This window comes from Candoia aspera, chromosome 3 (assembly GCF_035149785.1).
Source record: "Candoia aspera isolate rCanAsp1 chromosome 3, rCanAsp1.hap2, whole genome shotgun sequence".
NCBI classification, from domain to species: domain Eukaryota; kingdom Metazoa; phylum Chordata; class Lepidosauria; order Squamata; family Boidae; genus Candoia; species Candoia aspera.
In genome coordinates this window covers 181,132,120-181,148,251 of record NC_086155.1, presented here as the reverse complement: position 1 = coordinate 181,148,251, position 16,132 = coordinate 181,132,120, and the positions used below count along the sequence as shown (strand labels likewise).

Genomic DNA, 16,132 nt, shown 5'->3' with positions numbered 1-16,132 from the left:
AACAACTCCCAGTCATCGGACGTCGTTGTTCATGGCGTGGTCGAATCGCATTAGTCCGAGGCACCATCGGATCATTCGCATTTCCATCACGCGCAGGGCCTATTCGTGCTTTGCTGTACTTACGTTACTTCAGTTTTTCTTTGCTTAACAGACCTGCAAAGATTGTAAATGCAAGGATCGGATGCAAAGTTATTGTTTCATCACCACTGTAACTGCAAACAGTCGCTGTACGAGGCAGTTTTTAAATGAGGACTACCTGTAACTTTAAAATGTTTTGGAATTCTGAAGTCTGCAGAGGACATTGTTGATTATGCAAGGATGTCATCAGAATCACCAGAGTTAATATACTGTCTAAAATATTGTGAGTCTTTGGGAAATCTGGATTGATTTTAAGGGCATTAAACCTCCCTCCACCCTACCCCCTGCCCTTGAGTTTAAGGCATCCATTTTTTTCTTGTGTTCATTTAAAAAAAAAAAATTGGAGCATTGAATAGTGCTGCCACAGGGTGGAACTTTTACTGTCAAATTTTGACAGCATGATTTAGAGTTGTTCTAAGTCTACGCACCCTATGTGTAATAAAAACGCTATGTGGAAAAGCCTGGAACAATATGGATGAATGGTGGGATCAAGACATCTGCTCTCCACTTCACCTTTAGCTTCTACAGTTTTGTTTCACTTCTGAAGAACTCTCATCTCAGTGTTGAACTATAACTTCCACTTTAAAATAAATTCAAAGCAATTTCTATATAAGCCAACCCCACTGCCAAAGCAATACATTAAAAGCTGGTGGGTGTGTTTGTGTATCTGTATCTATACAAACACAAACACACACAAACACACGGCTCCTGAAACAAAGTTGTTCAATAGTTTTCAAAAAAGCCAACTAGTCCTGTCCCTCTAATTCCTCTTGAATACTTAATTATATTTTCATTTTTTAAGATTAATTTCTCCTATTCTGTTTTTCTGAATTAGAATTCTGACTAATTTTAGCTATGAAAAAAACTTTATCAGGACAAATGAAGAACTAATAGAACAATAAAGTTCCACATTAAGATCAGTTTTATAAACTGATATTTAAATGGTATTTTTAATCTTACATAGGAGAAGAAATATCTTTATTAAACGCTGTACTAAAGGCTCAGTGGAATCATGAATCTAAGGGATACTGATTAAAAACTGCATTTCATGAAAATGACTTAAAATATCTACTCTTTAAATACAAACTCTATTGATGCCATTAGATACAGAAGATAGAAAAAACTTTTTTCTTATTTTTTAACTAGACTGTAATCTTTGGAACTTTAATGCAAAATACAATTAAATACAATTAAATCAATTTTCATTATATAACTCCTTGATACTGTATATGTAATTGTTCTTTTGGTATCTTAATGATATAGTTACTACACAGAATGTTAAAATGATTTGCCATTTAACTGCAGTCTGAAAGGCCAGAAATCTCAGATGCAAAATGATTGATCTATCTTGAATTGACAATATGCAATATATACTTTGAAATACAACTTCCATGATTAAACCAATTAACATAATAAGAATTAGAAGGCAATATAATGACCAATTTATAGAAAAGCGGAATCTTTTTATGATTAGAATGAAATACTATGGACGCACTTCAAATTTTCTCCTAGCTCTAAACAATTTATACTATTATATCCAAATTGGACTAATCCTAAATTTTGTATATGAAACTTCCTAATTAAATGGTTTGACATTTCAAATACCATCTTAACATTTTGGTTCCATCTTAGCATCACCTGCACACCTATATACTTTGAATGCGTTTCTTTAAAGCTCATTTTAGTTCTTCAATCAAAACCCAGAATTTACAAAAAGTGTAATTTGATAATAGAATAAATATCTGAAGCTGCATCTGAGACTTTCATTTAAGAAAACTGTTGATGATACAACATTTTGGGCAGTTTGAGCCAGTTTGGTCTAGTGGTTAGGGTGCTGGGATAGAAACCAGGAGACTGTGAGTTCTAGTCCCGCCTTAGGCATGAAAGCTGGCCAGTCATTCTCTCTCAGCCCAACTCACCTCACAGGGTTGTTGTGGGGAAAACAGGAGAAGGAAGGAGTATTAGGTATGTTTGCCATCTTGAGTTATTTATAAAAATAATAAAGGTGGGGTAAACAGAAATAAATAAATAACTTTTCTGCCCTTATCTCCAAGACCTGCTGAGAGTCTGAATTAGGAATCTTCAATCAAATGGTACTAGTTTCACCTGAGGTAATTATCTCTGTTTGATAACTGTAATATATGAAACTGATTTAACAGATTAGCTCTTTAAAAACATATTTTAATCTGAGTTACCAGATTACCATTGTATGGCAGGAAAAGATTACAATGGTCTATACTATTTTGCTGTCATTTAGTGGTCATCCAGATTTTTGTAGCCGAGATCTAGTATAATCTTCTTTGATTATACATATATTAGCTAAGCAATGAAAATATGCAATTAAAAATCATAAACCGTTATCTTATGAATGAAAAATTTGCTGTAAATTTAATTATTGGACTAAATAAATGTATTTTGTAAAAAATAAAAATAAAAGCTTGATGTGTCTTTTGGTGCACTGTTCTAAATCTACCCCAAATAACATTTAAAATCAACAGCAAAAGAAAATTAAAGTGTACTTCACCCAATAATGATCTCCTAGTATGTGTCTTTCTTTTATATGCCCAGGTTGGATTAAGTCCCAAATAAACAGACTGAATGGCAAAGGCGTCAGTTTGGTACACACAGAACCTCATTTTTTCATGATGAATGATTAATATTACACTAATTATTTTCATATAATTTATTATGTTGACATTCAGTGACCTGACAGAAACTATAGAAATGCTACTTGTCACAGAACTGCTACCTTAGTATTATAAGCAATGCCTCATTTCTAGCTGCAGTTCAGAATAAACCCTAATTTGATATTCTTGAAGTCTTTACAATTAGAATCATCTTAAAATGTTTTTAAGTACTTACAAGGATTGTGTCCATATTCTTCAATAAGCATGTTTGGTGCATTTTATATGACATATCCAAATTCCTTTCTCATTTATTTTTAGGATGTAAATTAAATTTTATTATGCATTTCTATGCAACATTAATTCATGAAACTATACTGTGCTTGATGACAGGAGCTGAACCCCTCAGAGAATTAAAAGATAATCTTCTTTGCTTTCAACCACACAAACAAATAAATGACTGCTGAGATTAAACCCAACTTATCATGTATGGTATCAAGAAAGCTAGATTAGGGTTAAATATTAAAAAGTACGTCACAAAGAAAAAAAACAATGTCATACCCTTTAAGTGTCATATGTGTGAACATGTTTAAGAGGGAAACTAAAATGTTAACATCAAAAGAAATTTCACTTTTATCTAGAAAGATTACCGTGAATAATTTTAATGAAGCAGGAATGGAAATCATGTGGATGAAGAAGTACATATAGATCATATTCCAGAAGTGAATGAAGTTCTATGCTTGAATCAACATCTACTGGTGCATTAAAAAAAAAAAAATCAGCGAGCTCCGTGTGTGTGTGTGTGTGTGTGTCTGTGTATGTAAGTATATATGTGCGTGAGAGAGAGAGAGAAAGAGAAGTATACTGGGACTAACTTTAATAAATTAGTTTTAGTGGAACAACATATGCAATAGTATTTTGTCTTTTTTTTACTGGCACACATAGTCATATTGGTTGATCTTGAACTTAAACTTGTTTCAAATAAACTTTCAAATATAACCTGAAGAAATAATGCATAACAAATATTAGAGATTCATTAAAACATGACAATTCAATTTTAATTTGCATATCTTTGTATAATTGATGTGACTATGAACCTGCTTTCAATGTTTCTAAGCAAATAAAATTGCTCTTTTCAAATAAAAAAAAAAGCACTGGTTCTGAAATACTGAAGATAGCATTTACATTATTAAAATAAAAACAAAACAAAAAATAAAAAAATGACAGGTCACCAGCAATCTTTAGAACTACTGGAACTAGAAAACTTTACACAACTGTATAGATAGAATTTTCTTCATTAAATTAAATTAAAGATGTCCATTATGTGGGCATAAATTAAAATATCACAAGCTAGTTTTACATACAGTTTTTGCTTTTAAATACAGAAATCCATCATTTGCATTATTCCTTTTCATACGAAATTTTCGACAACAGTTAATGGATACAAATATACTAATACACAAAATACATTAATTAACTAGCCCTCTTATCCATAAAAATGATCTTACACCACAAATCCATTTTCACTGGAACATGTATCACCGAAGACTAAAAGGCATTTAATGTAATGGCTTTCAGCCGTATTTTACAAAGAACGTCTCTAGATGTACTTCTCTGGAGATGAGATTTTGGGAACTGATAAGCAATAAACAAAATGACAATTAACACAGCAACAATACGCTGGTGTTTAAGGTTGGTAGGCAGCATCTCAATCATTCTCTGGAATTGGAATTTTCTTCCTTCTATTCATCCACCTGCAAAGACATCCACTGGAATCTTTGTCAGTTTCACAATGCAGGTTGCTGCTGTAAAATATATTATAGTTACATGCTGCTGAATATATTCCTCAGATGCCAACTGGAAATGAAACATTTTTAGTACTTCCCATTTCCCATTTGGGAAAAGATCTTGTTTTCTTTTAAAAGCCTCTGCTGTTCTGGGAAAGACTGCTAGCTCCCCAGACATGCATCTATGTAATTACTTCCCTAAGTATCCCAGAAAAACCTTTCAGGCTCAAAACTTTTGATCTATTGGATAATCAGAACTACCATATTTAGGCTGCAGTAATCCAGATGATTACTAGATGGCAGCAAAGAGACAGAGAAAAATCCAACTAAGGCTGGCATTATGACCAGCAGACCATAGCATTAATGTGAGAGCTGGATCTCAGATTGATAAAAAAGTCTAGTAGACATTTCCAAAGCAATCAACAGGTGCAAACTCTTCCTCTTTCACAAATCCAACAAGCCTATTCCTTTTACAAAGAAAGTATGAGAAAAAGAAGCAAAACCTTCCAGCCCTCATTTGTGTACCTACTGTATTTCATTGAAAAGTAGAATGCTTTCTGACATAGTTGTGCTGTTACTTTAAACCTTCTTAATAAATTTTAGTAAAATCTTAACTCAGATAGTTTGGAAATTCTTCACAGCAAAATACCCACTTGCATGCTGTAAGCCGAACACGTATGAAGTGTCTAGCTAGGACAAGGTGCATGCTCAGAATAACTGCAGGCCCTTCATCAGAGAAGTTGATATTAGGAGTATTTCTGGATTGGTGTGAAGATGAATAAATGCATTAAAAAGGTTTCTCAAATCATATGTATGTATATGTATGTATATATGTATATATATTTGAAGTCTTAATTTTATTCTGTTAATTAATATGTTGAAAATCTTTAAAATGAAAAAGAGACACTAAACCGCTTCTCAGCTAGCTCATAATGAACACCAGCCTTCCATTTGGTGAAAATACTGGATTCTAGTAGGAAAAGATACTCAGAGCTACCCTACCCCTACCCCTAAAATGTCTCTGAAACATGCTGAACTTTCAACTGAAATGCTCACAAAAATTTGCAGCATGTACACTTAAAGTGAACAGAGGTTACGTTTTATGGAAGTCCCCCCAATTTTACTGATAGATACCTTTTTCACTCAGAGGTGAAAAATCGGTTTATTCCATGTAACTGACAAAGATTGTAGCAATTGTATATACCTTTTCAATTACAATTGTTTTTAAAATAATGCAATTATTTAATGTAAATAAATATGATTAAAATTCTAGCAAACCACCTTAATTAATCTAAATTTAGTGCATTCAATATTACCACCTATTACAATTCTGCCCTTTGACAAAGTCAAAACTAGCATTAATTTTAATGAGGATTTCCCTTGAATAATATTAAAGAGGCAATTTAAACTTTATTTCTGTTAAAGAGTACACCAGTGAAATAATTCAAATAACTGAACTTGTCAGCTCAGAAAATAAAATTTCAAATACTGTATTAAACTTGCTGCAATCACTGTACTCAATTTCTGTTTATGTGGTTACTTTCCTAACTCTTTTTTATAAAGTGTAGATTGTAGTGTTGGCATAGTAGAATATTTTCTATCTATATATGTTATTTTTAATTGTTTTGGTCAACCTAATGTTTATTCATTCATAATCCAAGACAAAATATTCATTTTATTTTACAATATGTACAAAATAAAACCTTATTTCTTTGCAACAACTGGACATGCTTATTTTTTTGCATGAAATATTTGCATTGATCTGAATAGATCATTATAACATCATCTTCAAAATACTTTGTCTAATTTCTGCAACAATAAACAAGGGAATATTTTGTACAGCACAAAATTCAATGATAAAATTATTAGTAGCTTTTATTGTTCTGCTCTCTCAGGGTCACAGATTTGTACAGGACCATTTAGGCCATTAAGTCCAACTTGCTACTCAGTGCAGGAATCCAAATTAAGGCGAAACTGAAGTTGTTGTTTCAAGACATCGGTAAAAGGGAATCCATACCTATCAGGTCTCTATTGCCCCTGTTACATCATATTTGTGTTTCTATACTACGAGCTTAATCTCAGAAGGTTGCAGCAAATGGGAGAGTAACAGCAAAAACCAAAAGCTGTAGGTTGGTTATAGAGGAAGGCTGCATCCAACTAGTTACCAAGAGTCAAGCTAGACTTGAGGGGATCCTTCCTTTTCAACTTGTTCATCTTATTTCCCATATTTTAAGCATTAATTAGAGAATTGGAAGGGCCATGAACTTGATTAGCTATTTTTCTTTCTGATTTTTCATTGAGTGGATTAACAGGCACCATTATAATAACACTCCTTTCCACAGTGTATACACAAGTCTTTACTTGAGGTCTCTACTTAAGGTCTTTTTTTAATTTCCAACACCCACAGGATTCAGTTATATTAAACTCACCATACTTTACAGATCAGAATAACATTGAGTGCCAATAAATTACATCCACAATGGAAGATAGATAGATAGATTCATTATAGTATCAGTGAACATCCCAGCAAGACCAATAGAGGGTGTAATTTTGCATATATCCATTGATGTGAACAGAATGATTGCCTCTAAGGATATCTGTGTCTCACCACAATAATTTAAGGAAAAAATATAACTACTGTATGTAAGTACTGCACATATATTGTACTGATTTTCAGTATTGATTTTGGGTTGGCATTTGGAATTATACCCTAAGAAATCTTCAACTTTTTATCTATTTAAAGCTTGCAAAGATGCATTTATTCACTCCAAATGACACATGCCACTGAAGCACCAAAGAAGTTGGGGATTCTTTCTACTGTACATAAAGAGAAAACAACATATTTTAAAATAGCATGGTGCAAACAAAACTTAAGCTTTTTGAAATATATTTTTCCTCCTTCATTTTGACACAATAAAATAACCAGAGATTATGCCTGTCTGGAGAACTACCCCAAGAATAGAGAGTAATATTGAGTCACCATTTCACAAATAAGTAGTTTTTAGGGGGAAAGATGAAAGATACTGTTTGTGTGACAGCTGAGATTAAATATGTACTAAAGAAAAATCTGACTATCTCATAATTTTTTTTCTCCTTTTCAACACAGTATGTATGCCATATACTATATACTACCAAGATTGGGAATAAGTGGCCCCAACATTAATGATAATATTAAGAAATTCCCTGCCTCTTCTTTAAAAGAAGTGATTTGGAGATGGCATTTGTTGTCCTCATGATTTTTGTAGCCATATCTATTCTTTAAAAGTTTACAACTGAATTATTAACAGGAAATCTCTCAGGTTATCCAGTAATATATCATGATTGATAGTACTGCATGGCTGATACTCCAAGAAACTAATAGTCACAGTCCCTCTCTCTTTTTAAATTTACTTTTTACTTATTCAAAAAAGAATAGCAAAAGAATGAAACAGTAAAACAAAGAAAGCAATGCAACAATAGTAACAAAAATCTTTCAATTCTCTAGCAATTTTCAACCATCAATCCAATCAAACTTTCTTAATCCTGAAGCACAACCAAAATCTGGTTTGAAACAGGTCAAAATAATTTGATCTTAAAGCAGTAAGTCCTGTATAAACTCCCAGTAATAATTAGAAAAAGTTTATCCTCTGCAAGGGATAAAGTTAGCATCAACTGGATTGTGTGGACTGCTATCACCAGAAAGTTCTCTCCACTGCTACTGGAGACCTTGTCTGACTTTCTATAACATTTCTTCTTCCACCAGATCATTTAAGAAGCTGTATGTCATGTTTATAAGGCCACTTCCTGCACTTGCAATAGATCAATCCTGTAGTTTTTTCTGTGCAGCCTCCTGCCATACTAAAGATAAATCTGGTCTTCTACCATATCCTCCTGGTCACCCCACAATCGTGGGGAGGAACAATAGATGGTTAATGCTTATATTGTGGACTCCTGATGTAGGAGGTGTAGCTGGACCACAGAGATAAACAGACAGCACAGATACAAAAACTTCTCATTTATTGTAGGATATCTAAGAATGGAAGCCATAAAGGAAGATTTCCAGGAACTGCTATGTATCATATGCAAGTTCTATTTATACTGCAATAAATTCTTTCTCCCACCTGCTCTATGTAAAAAAAAAAAAAAAGCTAGAAATGAATCTTTTGGTGAAAGGAACAGTTTCTGTTTGTTCCTTCTTTTGGTAACAATTCTGCTATCGGTCTGTTTGCTTTTGATTATATGAAAAGTACCTTCTCTTTCAAGACCTTTCCTGCCTCTTCTCTCATACTGAAAGAAGCCTGGTGCTTATCTCTTCCCATTCTCCATGGTGACAAGTCCAGCATGGAGAGAGTCCAAGAAGAATCCAGGAAACTTCCACTGATTCATTTTGTGTGTCTGTTAAGGCTATAAAGCTTCTTTATCTTCTCTTTCCCTCTTCCAAAGAAATCTGGATGAAACTTAATTTCTCCTGCCTTCACAAAGAGTTGAAGGGTAAGGAATTTCCATCTCCTTCATAACAGAGACAGCAGGCATGGAATAGGGGTTCTAATATCACAACCTCCTGGACAGATGTGCTTTCCAGATCAGAATTCATTTCCCCTGGGGTCAATCCAGGGATGGGGGAAGTGGGAAATTTTGAGGATCAGGGGCATCAAGGAAACAACATTCATTCCTAAAATGTGTTAACTCATCACACACACATCCAGAACTATGTCCTGTGAAAACCAGTTGGAATGGATGGATAAGGCCCAGTGTAGGTAATAAACTCATCTCTCCCATGCATAAATATGACTTGTGTGTGTGTGTAATAAAGTAACTTATTTAGTCATACTGTGAAACTTCTGCTGTTAGCTAGTTAGTGAAGGTGGACTGAGCTTCTGGAGTGAGGTAGATTTATTGCCTTGCCTGTAAAAAATCTGGCAATTACTAATAATTGCTAATTACTAATTATAATCTAAATTATTTTTTTTCCAAACCCGAGGAAGTCTCATCTTTTAGTATTGTTACAAATTCCATCTTAAAGTCACAACTATATTTTAATTTCAAAACTATGTCACAGATTTCTCAGTAAAAAAAGTAGACTTTTTTAGAATGTTGGTTTAATTGTGAACAAGCAGTACCATGATGCAAGTTATTTAGTCTCTCCTACTTGGCTCCTTCTCCTCAACTGGATAACACTGGAAATTTCTTAACAGTGAAAAAAAAAAAACCTGTGAGAAGAGTCAAACTCAGTTCCCCAGGAGTGGCTAGCAGCCTAATAAATGCATAATAAAATATGCATTCATTGCAGTTAATCAGCTTGTAGCTCTGCAACAGTTAACTGTGCTTTGCACTATAAAATCTTTCAAGTATTTAACATTACTCAATCATTACACTTTCTAGTCTGTTAATGTGGGCTCTTTCAATATGGTTATTACAGCATGATGATTGCATTTTAGTTTAGGATCTGAACAGGACAGTGTTTTATTGAGAAGCAATTCAGTCTATTCAGTGCATTCTATTAGACACATTAGATTGTACTATATCTTACTGGTATTCATTATCATCTCTGCTGAAAGCACTTTGGTCAGCATGAGCCAGCTTAACATTAAACAGCAGCACTGTCAGTTGAGAAGTCTGCCAACCTCATATGTAAAGAAGAACCTTCCTCCTAATTTGTTTTGGCTTAAAAATGTATTTGACTTCCCTAATACATAAAATTATTCTCAAACTATAGTACATCTTCATAAATCCCTACAGAATGGTGCAAGTACATACAAAGCAATAGCTAAACATCACCTGTCCCAGAGTGCTATGTATATAATCACTGAACAAAATCCTATTACTTTTCACAATTTAACTTCTTACTCATCAAATTTACTAAGTCTTATGTAACACAGTCTTATAGAATAGTATCCTGAGGTGCCCCTGCCCAGCTTATATTTATGTTGTATACAACCCAAAGATTACAAGAAGGTCTGCAATATAAAAATAACGCTAAAATGAAAGTTTTATTAATACAATAAATCTCTGATTCCATTATCTGCAATTTCAAGTATCCATAGTTGTTAAAGAGAGACCAGAGTATACATGGTAAAACATTTTATGTATAAATGTTAGTTGCCTTGCTGTATTCCAAGTTTGTGGGCATATATTAAAGAATCCAGCAGAAAGGAGACACGTATGATCAGCTGTAGTTTAAAACAAAATAAAACGTACACTTTTATTAACTAAACACATCAGGCTACTTCTCGAAATCTAACAGGAACCTTTATCTTCAATTATACTTATAGGATGGTTCCTTAGGGCTCCACAGCAGAACCTAGCTTTGATTCTCCACCAGCTTTTCAAAGAAAATTACATTCATCTCTGGGGGGGGGGGGGTCCTAGTAGGGATTTGTATTCAAAGGGAGAAAAGGGAGAAATGTGATTTGGAGCGCACATGGGCAGCATATAGTACCTGTCAGAAACACCTTACAGTTACCACATCCTGCGTGTGATGATAGAACATCTGACTTCGGCTCAGTTACCAAGGCTGCTTTACTGCATTAAACTCACGGCACATAGATGGCATGCACACAGGAGCAGAACCAAGGCATCCTGTAAAGGCACTGGCCTGACCAACACTGCATCATCTGAGGATCTAGGCACAAGTTAAGACTCCTTTTTTTTTTTCAAGTCATAATTATGTGTCAGGCAATGTCATTTTCAGAGGGGTGAGGGGGATAGTCTGATTCTCAATATATGTAGGAAATCAATATAACAAATTGCCTGTTTCTTTGGCAGTGGGTAGACCCAGACATAAGTCATACTGAGAAAAACCCTTTATAATCAATTAGACTCAGATTATGAGCACTGATTTTAATGAGTTTATTCTAAATAGGACAAGCTTTGGCCTACATATTGTTAAATGCACAGGAGGGAAAATTCAGCCATCTCCCTTAAGCCAATAAAGGCAACTGCAGAAAATGTGGCCTGTACATGGATACCTTAGAATCAGAGTGCCTCCAAGCAATTTTCTCCTCCTTAGTGCAGTCATTCTCATATTTTGAGCTCCATTTAAATGAGAGTGAGCTATTGAGGAATTTAATTAGGTATGAATCTGTGAATTTTTACATCACTCACATATTCCGTTTGAAACTGCACCTTGCTGCTTCTTCAGAGTAATTTCTTCAGAGATCATTAGCCATAATACTGAATAAGTTTGAAAAAAAATGCAGACACTGTGTACTTTGAGATCACCCATGTTTAAATATAATGGCGTTTATAAATATCCAAATTATAATGTATTTTTAAAATATATTCAATATATATACATAAAATAGGAAAAATGTTCAGGAAGGGTTTCTGTTATTCTAACAATGCAATTCTATTGGGTTTATGATGCCACAAATTCCACTTTTCTTCACAGTGATGATACTATCTAGGCAGGAATGAAACACCTGCAAGAAAAGCTCAGAGAGCATCAAGCACCTAAAGGTTAAACCTTGAGTTACCTATATTCTCTTCTATCAGAATGCAATTCTGTATTTACTTACAATAAAGTAAGGTCCCTTTTGTTTAATAGAGCTGATTCATAAGTAAATTCATTCAGAATAAAACCTAAATATGAAATGTCCTACCATGAAACAATGTAGTAAGGAAAAGACAGCTATAAAAATACATTTTAATTGCTTTAAAGAAACATAAGCAATAAAATCTTTACTATACTGGCATTTTTCAACTCTGTTTTCTTTGGCTTATCAAAGCTTAATATCTTGGTAAAGATAATAGCAAAGATAGTCCTGGCCTCAAGTGATCTTAATACATTCATGATAGTCTGTTCTACAGCTAACATTGTTGACTCTTTTAAAGTAAATTTAAATAACATTAAACCATACAGTCCCACTACCACATAAATGTATGACATATAATAAAAAACTAGATTAACAAGAATTCCAGGTAGCTCTGCCAAATTAAATGTGAACATTATTTGTTCATCTATTAATCTTATCTCTTGCTTTCAGCTGCAAACTCTTAGCCTGTAATGCACCTAATAATACATCACTTGGTTGATTGAATATGAACATACCCTCACTAAGATATCACTCTTTATTATATAAAATGTACACAGAATTCTATTGTTATATTGTGATCAAATCACCTAGAGTCAGTTTAGAGTTGGGCAGTGCCTAAACTGAATTAAATAATAAATCAATCAATAAATCACTAGCTTTTCTAGTTCAGTCCACAATATCAAAGTTTTTTTTAAAAAGCATTCAGCCATTTTTCTTAATCCGTTAACATTATTCCATGAAAGGTTACATCTAATAAGCACCACATTCATGTTACATCAAGTTATGTATAACTTGGCTTCTGTGGTTTTTGTTTTAAAGGAATATAGTTGAAGTAAGTAACAAATGGTACAGGGAGCCTGCAAGAGGCAAAGGGTGGATAATTAATTTCCCCATGCCATTTGTCTCTTCTCTCTTGCAGCTTTTTCCCCCCACAGAGAAAAAGATATGGGGACCTCAATCTCCAAAGAGCTGAGATTGAACAGAAAAGCAGCCATGGCTTAAAAAAAGAAAAGCAACACCATCCTTTAGGATTAAGCCTGCAAAATCTGGTTTTTACTCACAAAAATAAAGGGGACGGGGAGAGAAAATAATGTGAAGTAGATGTGATGTCCGACTTCACCCTAAGCTATAGCTACAGACCAAGGAACTGACATATTTACATACAGAAGACAATGAGAGAAAAGTGAAAATGTTTTCTAAGTTTTTCCTTCTTTCTGTATCACTTGGAGGCATCCAGTTCAAACATTACTGTTTGTGTCTCAGTAAGTCAGAGTAATGTGAAAAGAAAAGTCACTTAAAATTAATACATACATAATATTACCTGCTAATTCTGTAACAAAGGAAGGACAAAATAAAAGAAATAATTTATGCAAGGTTGAAGATGTACTCTGGAATTGAATCCAGACTGCTGGTTATATCTTAGTCCTAGTGAAATCAATGAGTAAGTTAATTGCGACGAACTTAAATACAACTGATATTAATGAAGGGAGACCTGGAACAGCATAGAAACTACTCTACCAAGTCAAACACTAGTCCATTTAACTCACTGTTATTCACATGAAGCAACCGCAGCTCTCCATGATTTAAGAAAAAGACCTTCCCCAGCCCCCTCTGGAGCTGAGTTTCTGCACACAATTCTTGTGCTTCAATACTGATGCATTTTCCCCAAAATGAGGGTGAGCTGTGATATTTCAACTTCCATCATTTCTGATGGTTGGACTTGCTTGCTGGAAATCCAGAATGGCACAAGACCCTCTCTCTCTCCAATACATACTTGAATCTCTCCCCGCATTTCATATGAAAAGATATCTCTACCCTTTAAAGATATTAATGATGGTAAAGGAACAGTCTGCTTGAAATACCAATATATTTCATGCACCGTCTCAAATTTCTATGAAGAAGGTTTTACATTAATTAATTTATTCAGGAGCTAAACTACTTTTCTTAAGAAAGAGAACAGAATGGACAAATAATATTTCGCAAGAAAACAAGTGCTATCGTATTATTTTAGTAATTCCCAAACTTGAAGAAATTAAAATAATCTCCCATTTATGTATAAACTATTCAAAATCCAAATTGAAAAACACTTCTATGTTCAATTGCCTAATGAATCCTTGTACTCCTTATTACAGTATTATGAAATACTTCCCAACACTATGCAATGGAAACAGGGGTATGTGAGGAGAGATTACAAAAAGAGGGGGCTATACAGGAAGACACAAGAAACCCACCTTTCAGACATTCGCAGAAATGGTATGAATTTTCAAGTACTGAAAAATGAATGGGTTGCAGAAGCAGGTTTATAGAACCAAGTAACAATTATTACATGAAAATTCAGATACATTGTTCTACTTGTTAAACAAAAAGTTACTTCTTAATAAAATTAATTAATTCTACTTGCCTAGCCATTTAAAATTTGCTGGCCCCTTATAAGATAAGTTTGATCATTTATTTTAATTGTTGGTAAATGAGTCACTGAGTTATAAAATCACAGACAATTGTGAAAATGATAATGCTTCACAGATAGATAATCCCACATCAAAATCCAATTGCTTCAAACAATTCAAGAAATTAAATTGTCATTTTAATCTGAAGTAAAACAACGGTATGTCTCTACAACGTGTAAATTTTCCATCTGAAAACTGGAAACAAAATAACTTCTTACAGAGGATGGAAATTCTATGTCCTCATTTTAATATTTTTTAAATTACTTTTTAATTAGACATCTGAAATGTTTTTAACATCAGTAGGAAATATAATCATACTTCCTTTACGCAAAATTTTACATGGATAAATATAAAATATAAATATAAAAGAAAGCAATCTATGCTTCTTCATTCTAACAAACTGATTTTACGTACACAATTTCCACTCCAGATTTTGGTTTGTTTTGTTGTTTATTCATTCAGTCGCTTCCGACTCTTTGTGACTTCATGGACCAGCCCACACCAGAGCTTTCTGTCAGTTGTTGCCTCCCCCAGGTCCCCCAAGGTCAAGTCTGTCACCTCTAGAATATCATCCATCCATCTTGCCCTTGGTCGGCCCCTCTTCCTTTTGCCTTCCACTTTACCTAGCAACAGCATCTTCTCCAGGGTGTCCTGTCTTCTCATTACGTGGTCAAAGTACTTCAGTTTTGCCTTTAATATCATTCCCTCAAGTAAGCAGTCTGGCTTTATTTCCTGGAGTATGGACTGGTTTGATCTTCTTGCAGTCCAATGCACACTCAACATTTTGGTAACCAAGATTTTGGTTAGGCTTGTGGAACCAAATGCACAAATAATTTCCAAAATCAATCACATTCAACTTAACTGATGCTTTTATTACCAGGACTACTGTAATGCACCCTATACAGAGGTTCCTTGAAGACCACTCAAAAACTATAACCAGTCCAAAATGCAGAGGTCTGTGAATTGGGAAATGAAACCATATTATGCCTGTGTTGCACACCCTGCACTGGTTATCAATAGCTTTCCAAATACAATTCCAGATGCTGTTTTTCATCTATAAAGCCCATGTCTTGGCTCCTAAAGTCAGCCCTTATAAAGTAGACGAGACTAAGAAGCCAATGCCACTTAGGTTTAAAACTACTTTTACTGGAACAGCTATAGTAACAGAATCTTGCAAGTCTGAACATGCTTCCCCCCTCCCGCACTTTATCCATGTGCATCATGGAAGGCCTTGTCTGAAACATTTTCTCAAATTAGTTTCTTGGAATAGACTTAAGCCATACTTGTCTGATTGTTGCCTTGGTAGCGGCTCTTCCTCCTGTCCTTCAAGATCACTCCCTATGTCCTCTACATCTAGATACTTGTAGAAGTACTTTGTTCACACCGAATTGACCCCTCAAGTGCATGCTCTCTGACGGAACCTATTGTTAGTTCCCGATCCTTGGGAAGTAAAGGAGACAGGGACTCCCAGCCAATTTTTATTGTTGTTGTTGTTGCCATTTTGGAATAGTTTTTGAGGTTAGATTAGTATCACCCTGACTTTATTTGCAACACCCCTTTTTAAAGCTTGGGGCAAAGTTTGACTGTCTTTCTCATGTTCCTCAAGCAGTTCTTGAAAAATC

The 16,132-nt window shown here is 34.2% G+C and overlaps 1 protein-coding gene across 1 annotated transcript in view; it reads right to left on the bottom strand.

The window, feature by feature from the left end:
- Nucleotides 1-16,132, bottom strand: part of RALYL (RALY RNA binding protein like) — a 284,909-nt gene that overhangs the window by 260,202 nt on the left and 8,575 nt on the right. The gene's annotated exons all lie outside the window — the stretch shown is intronic.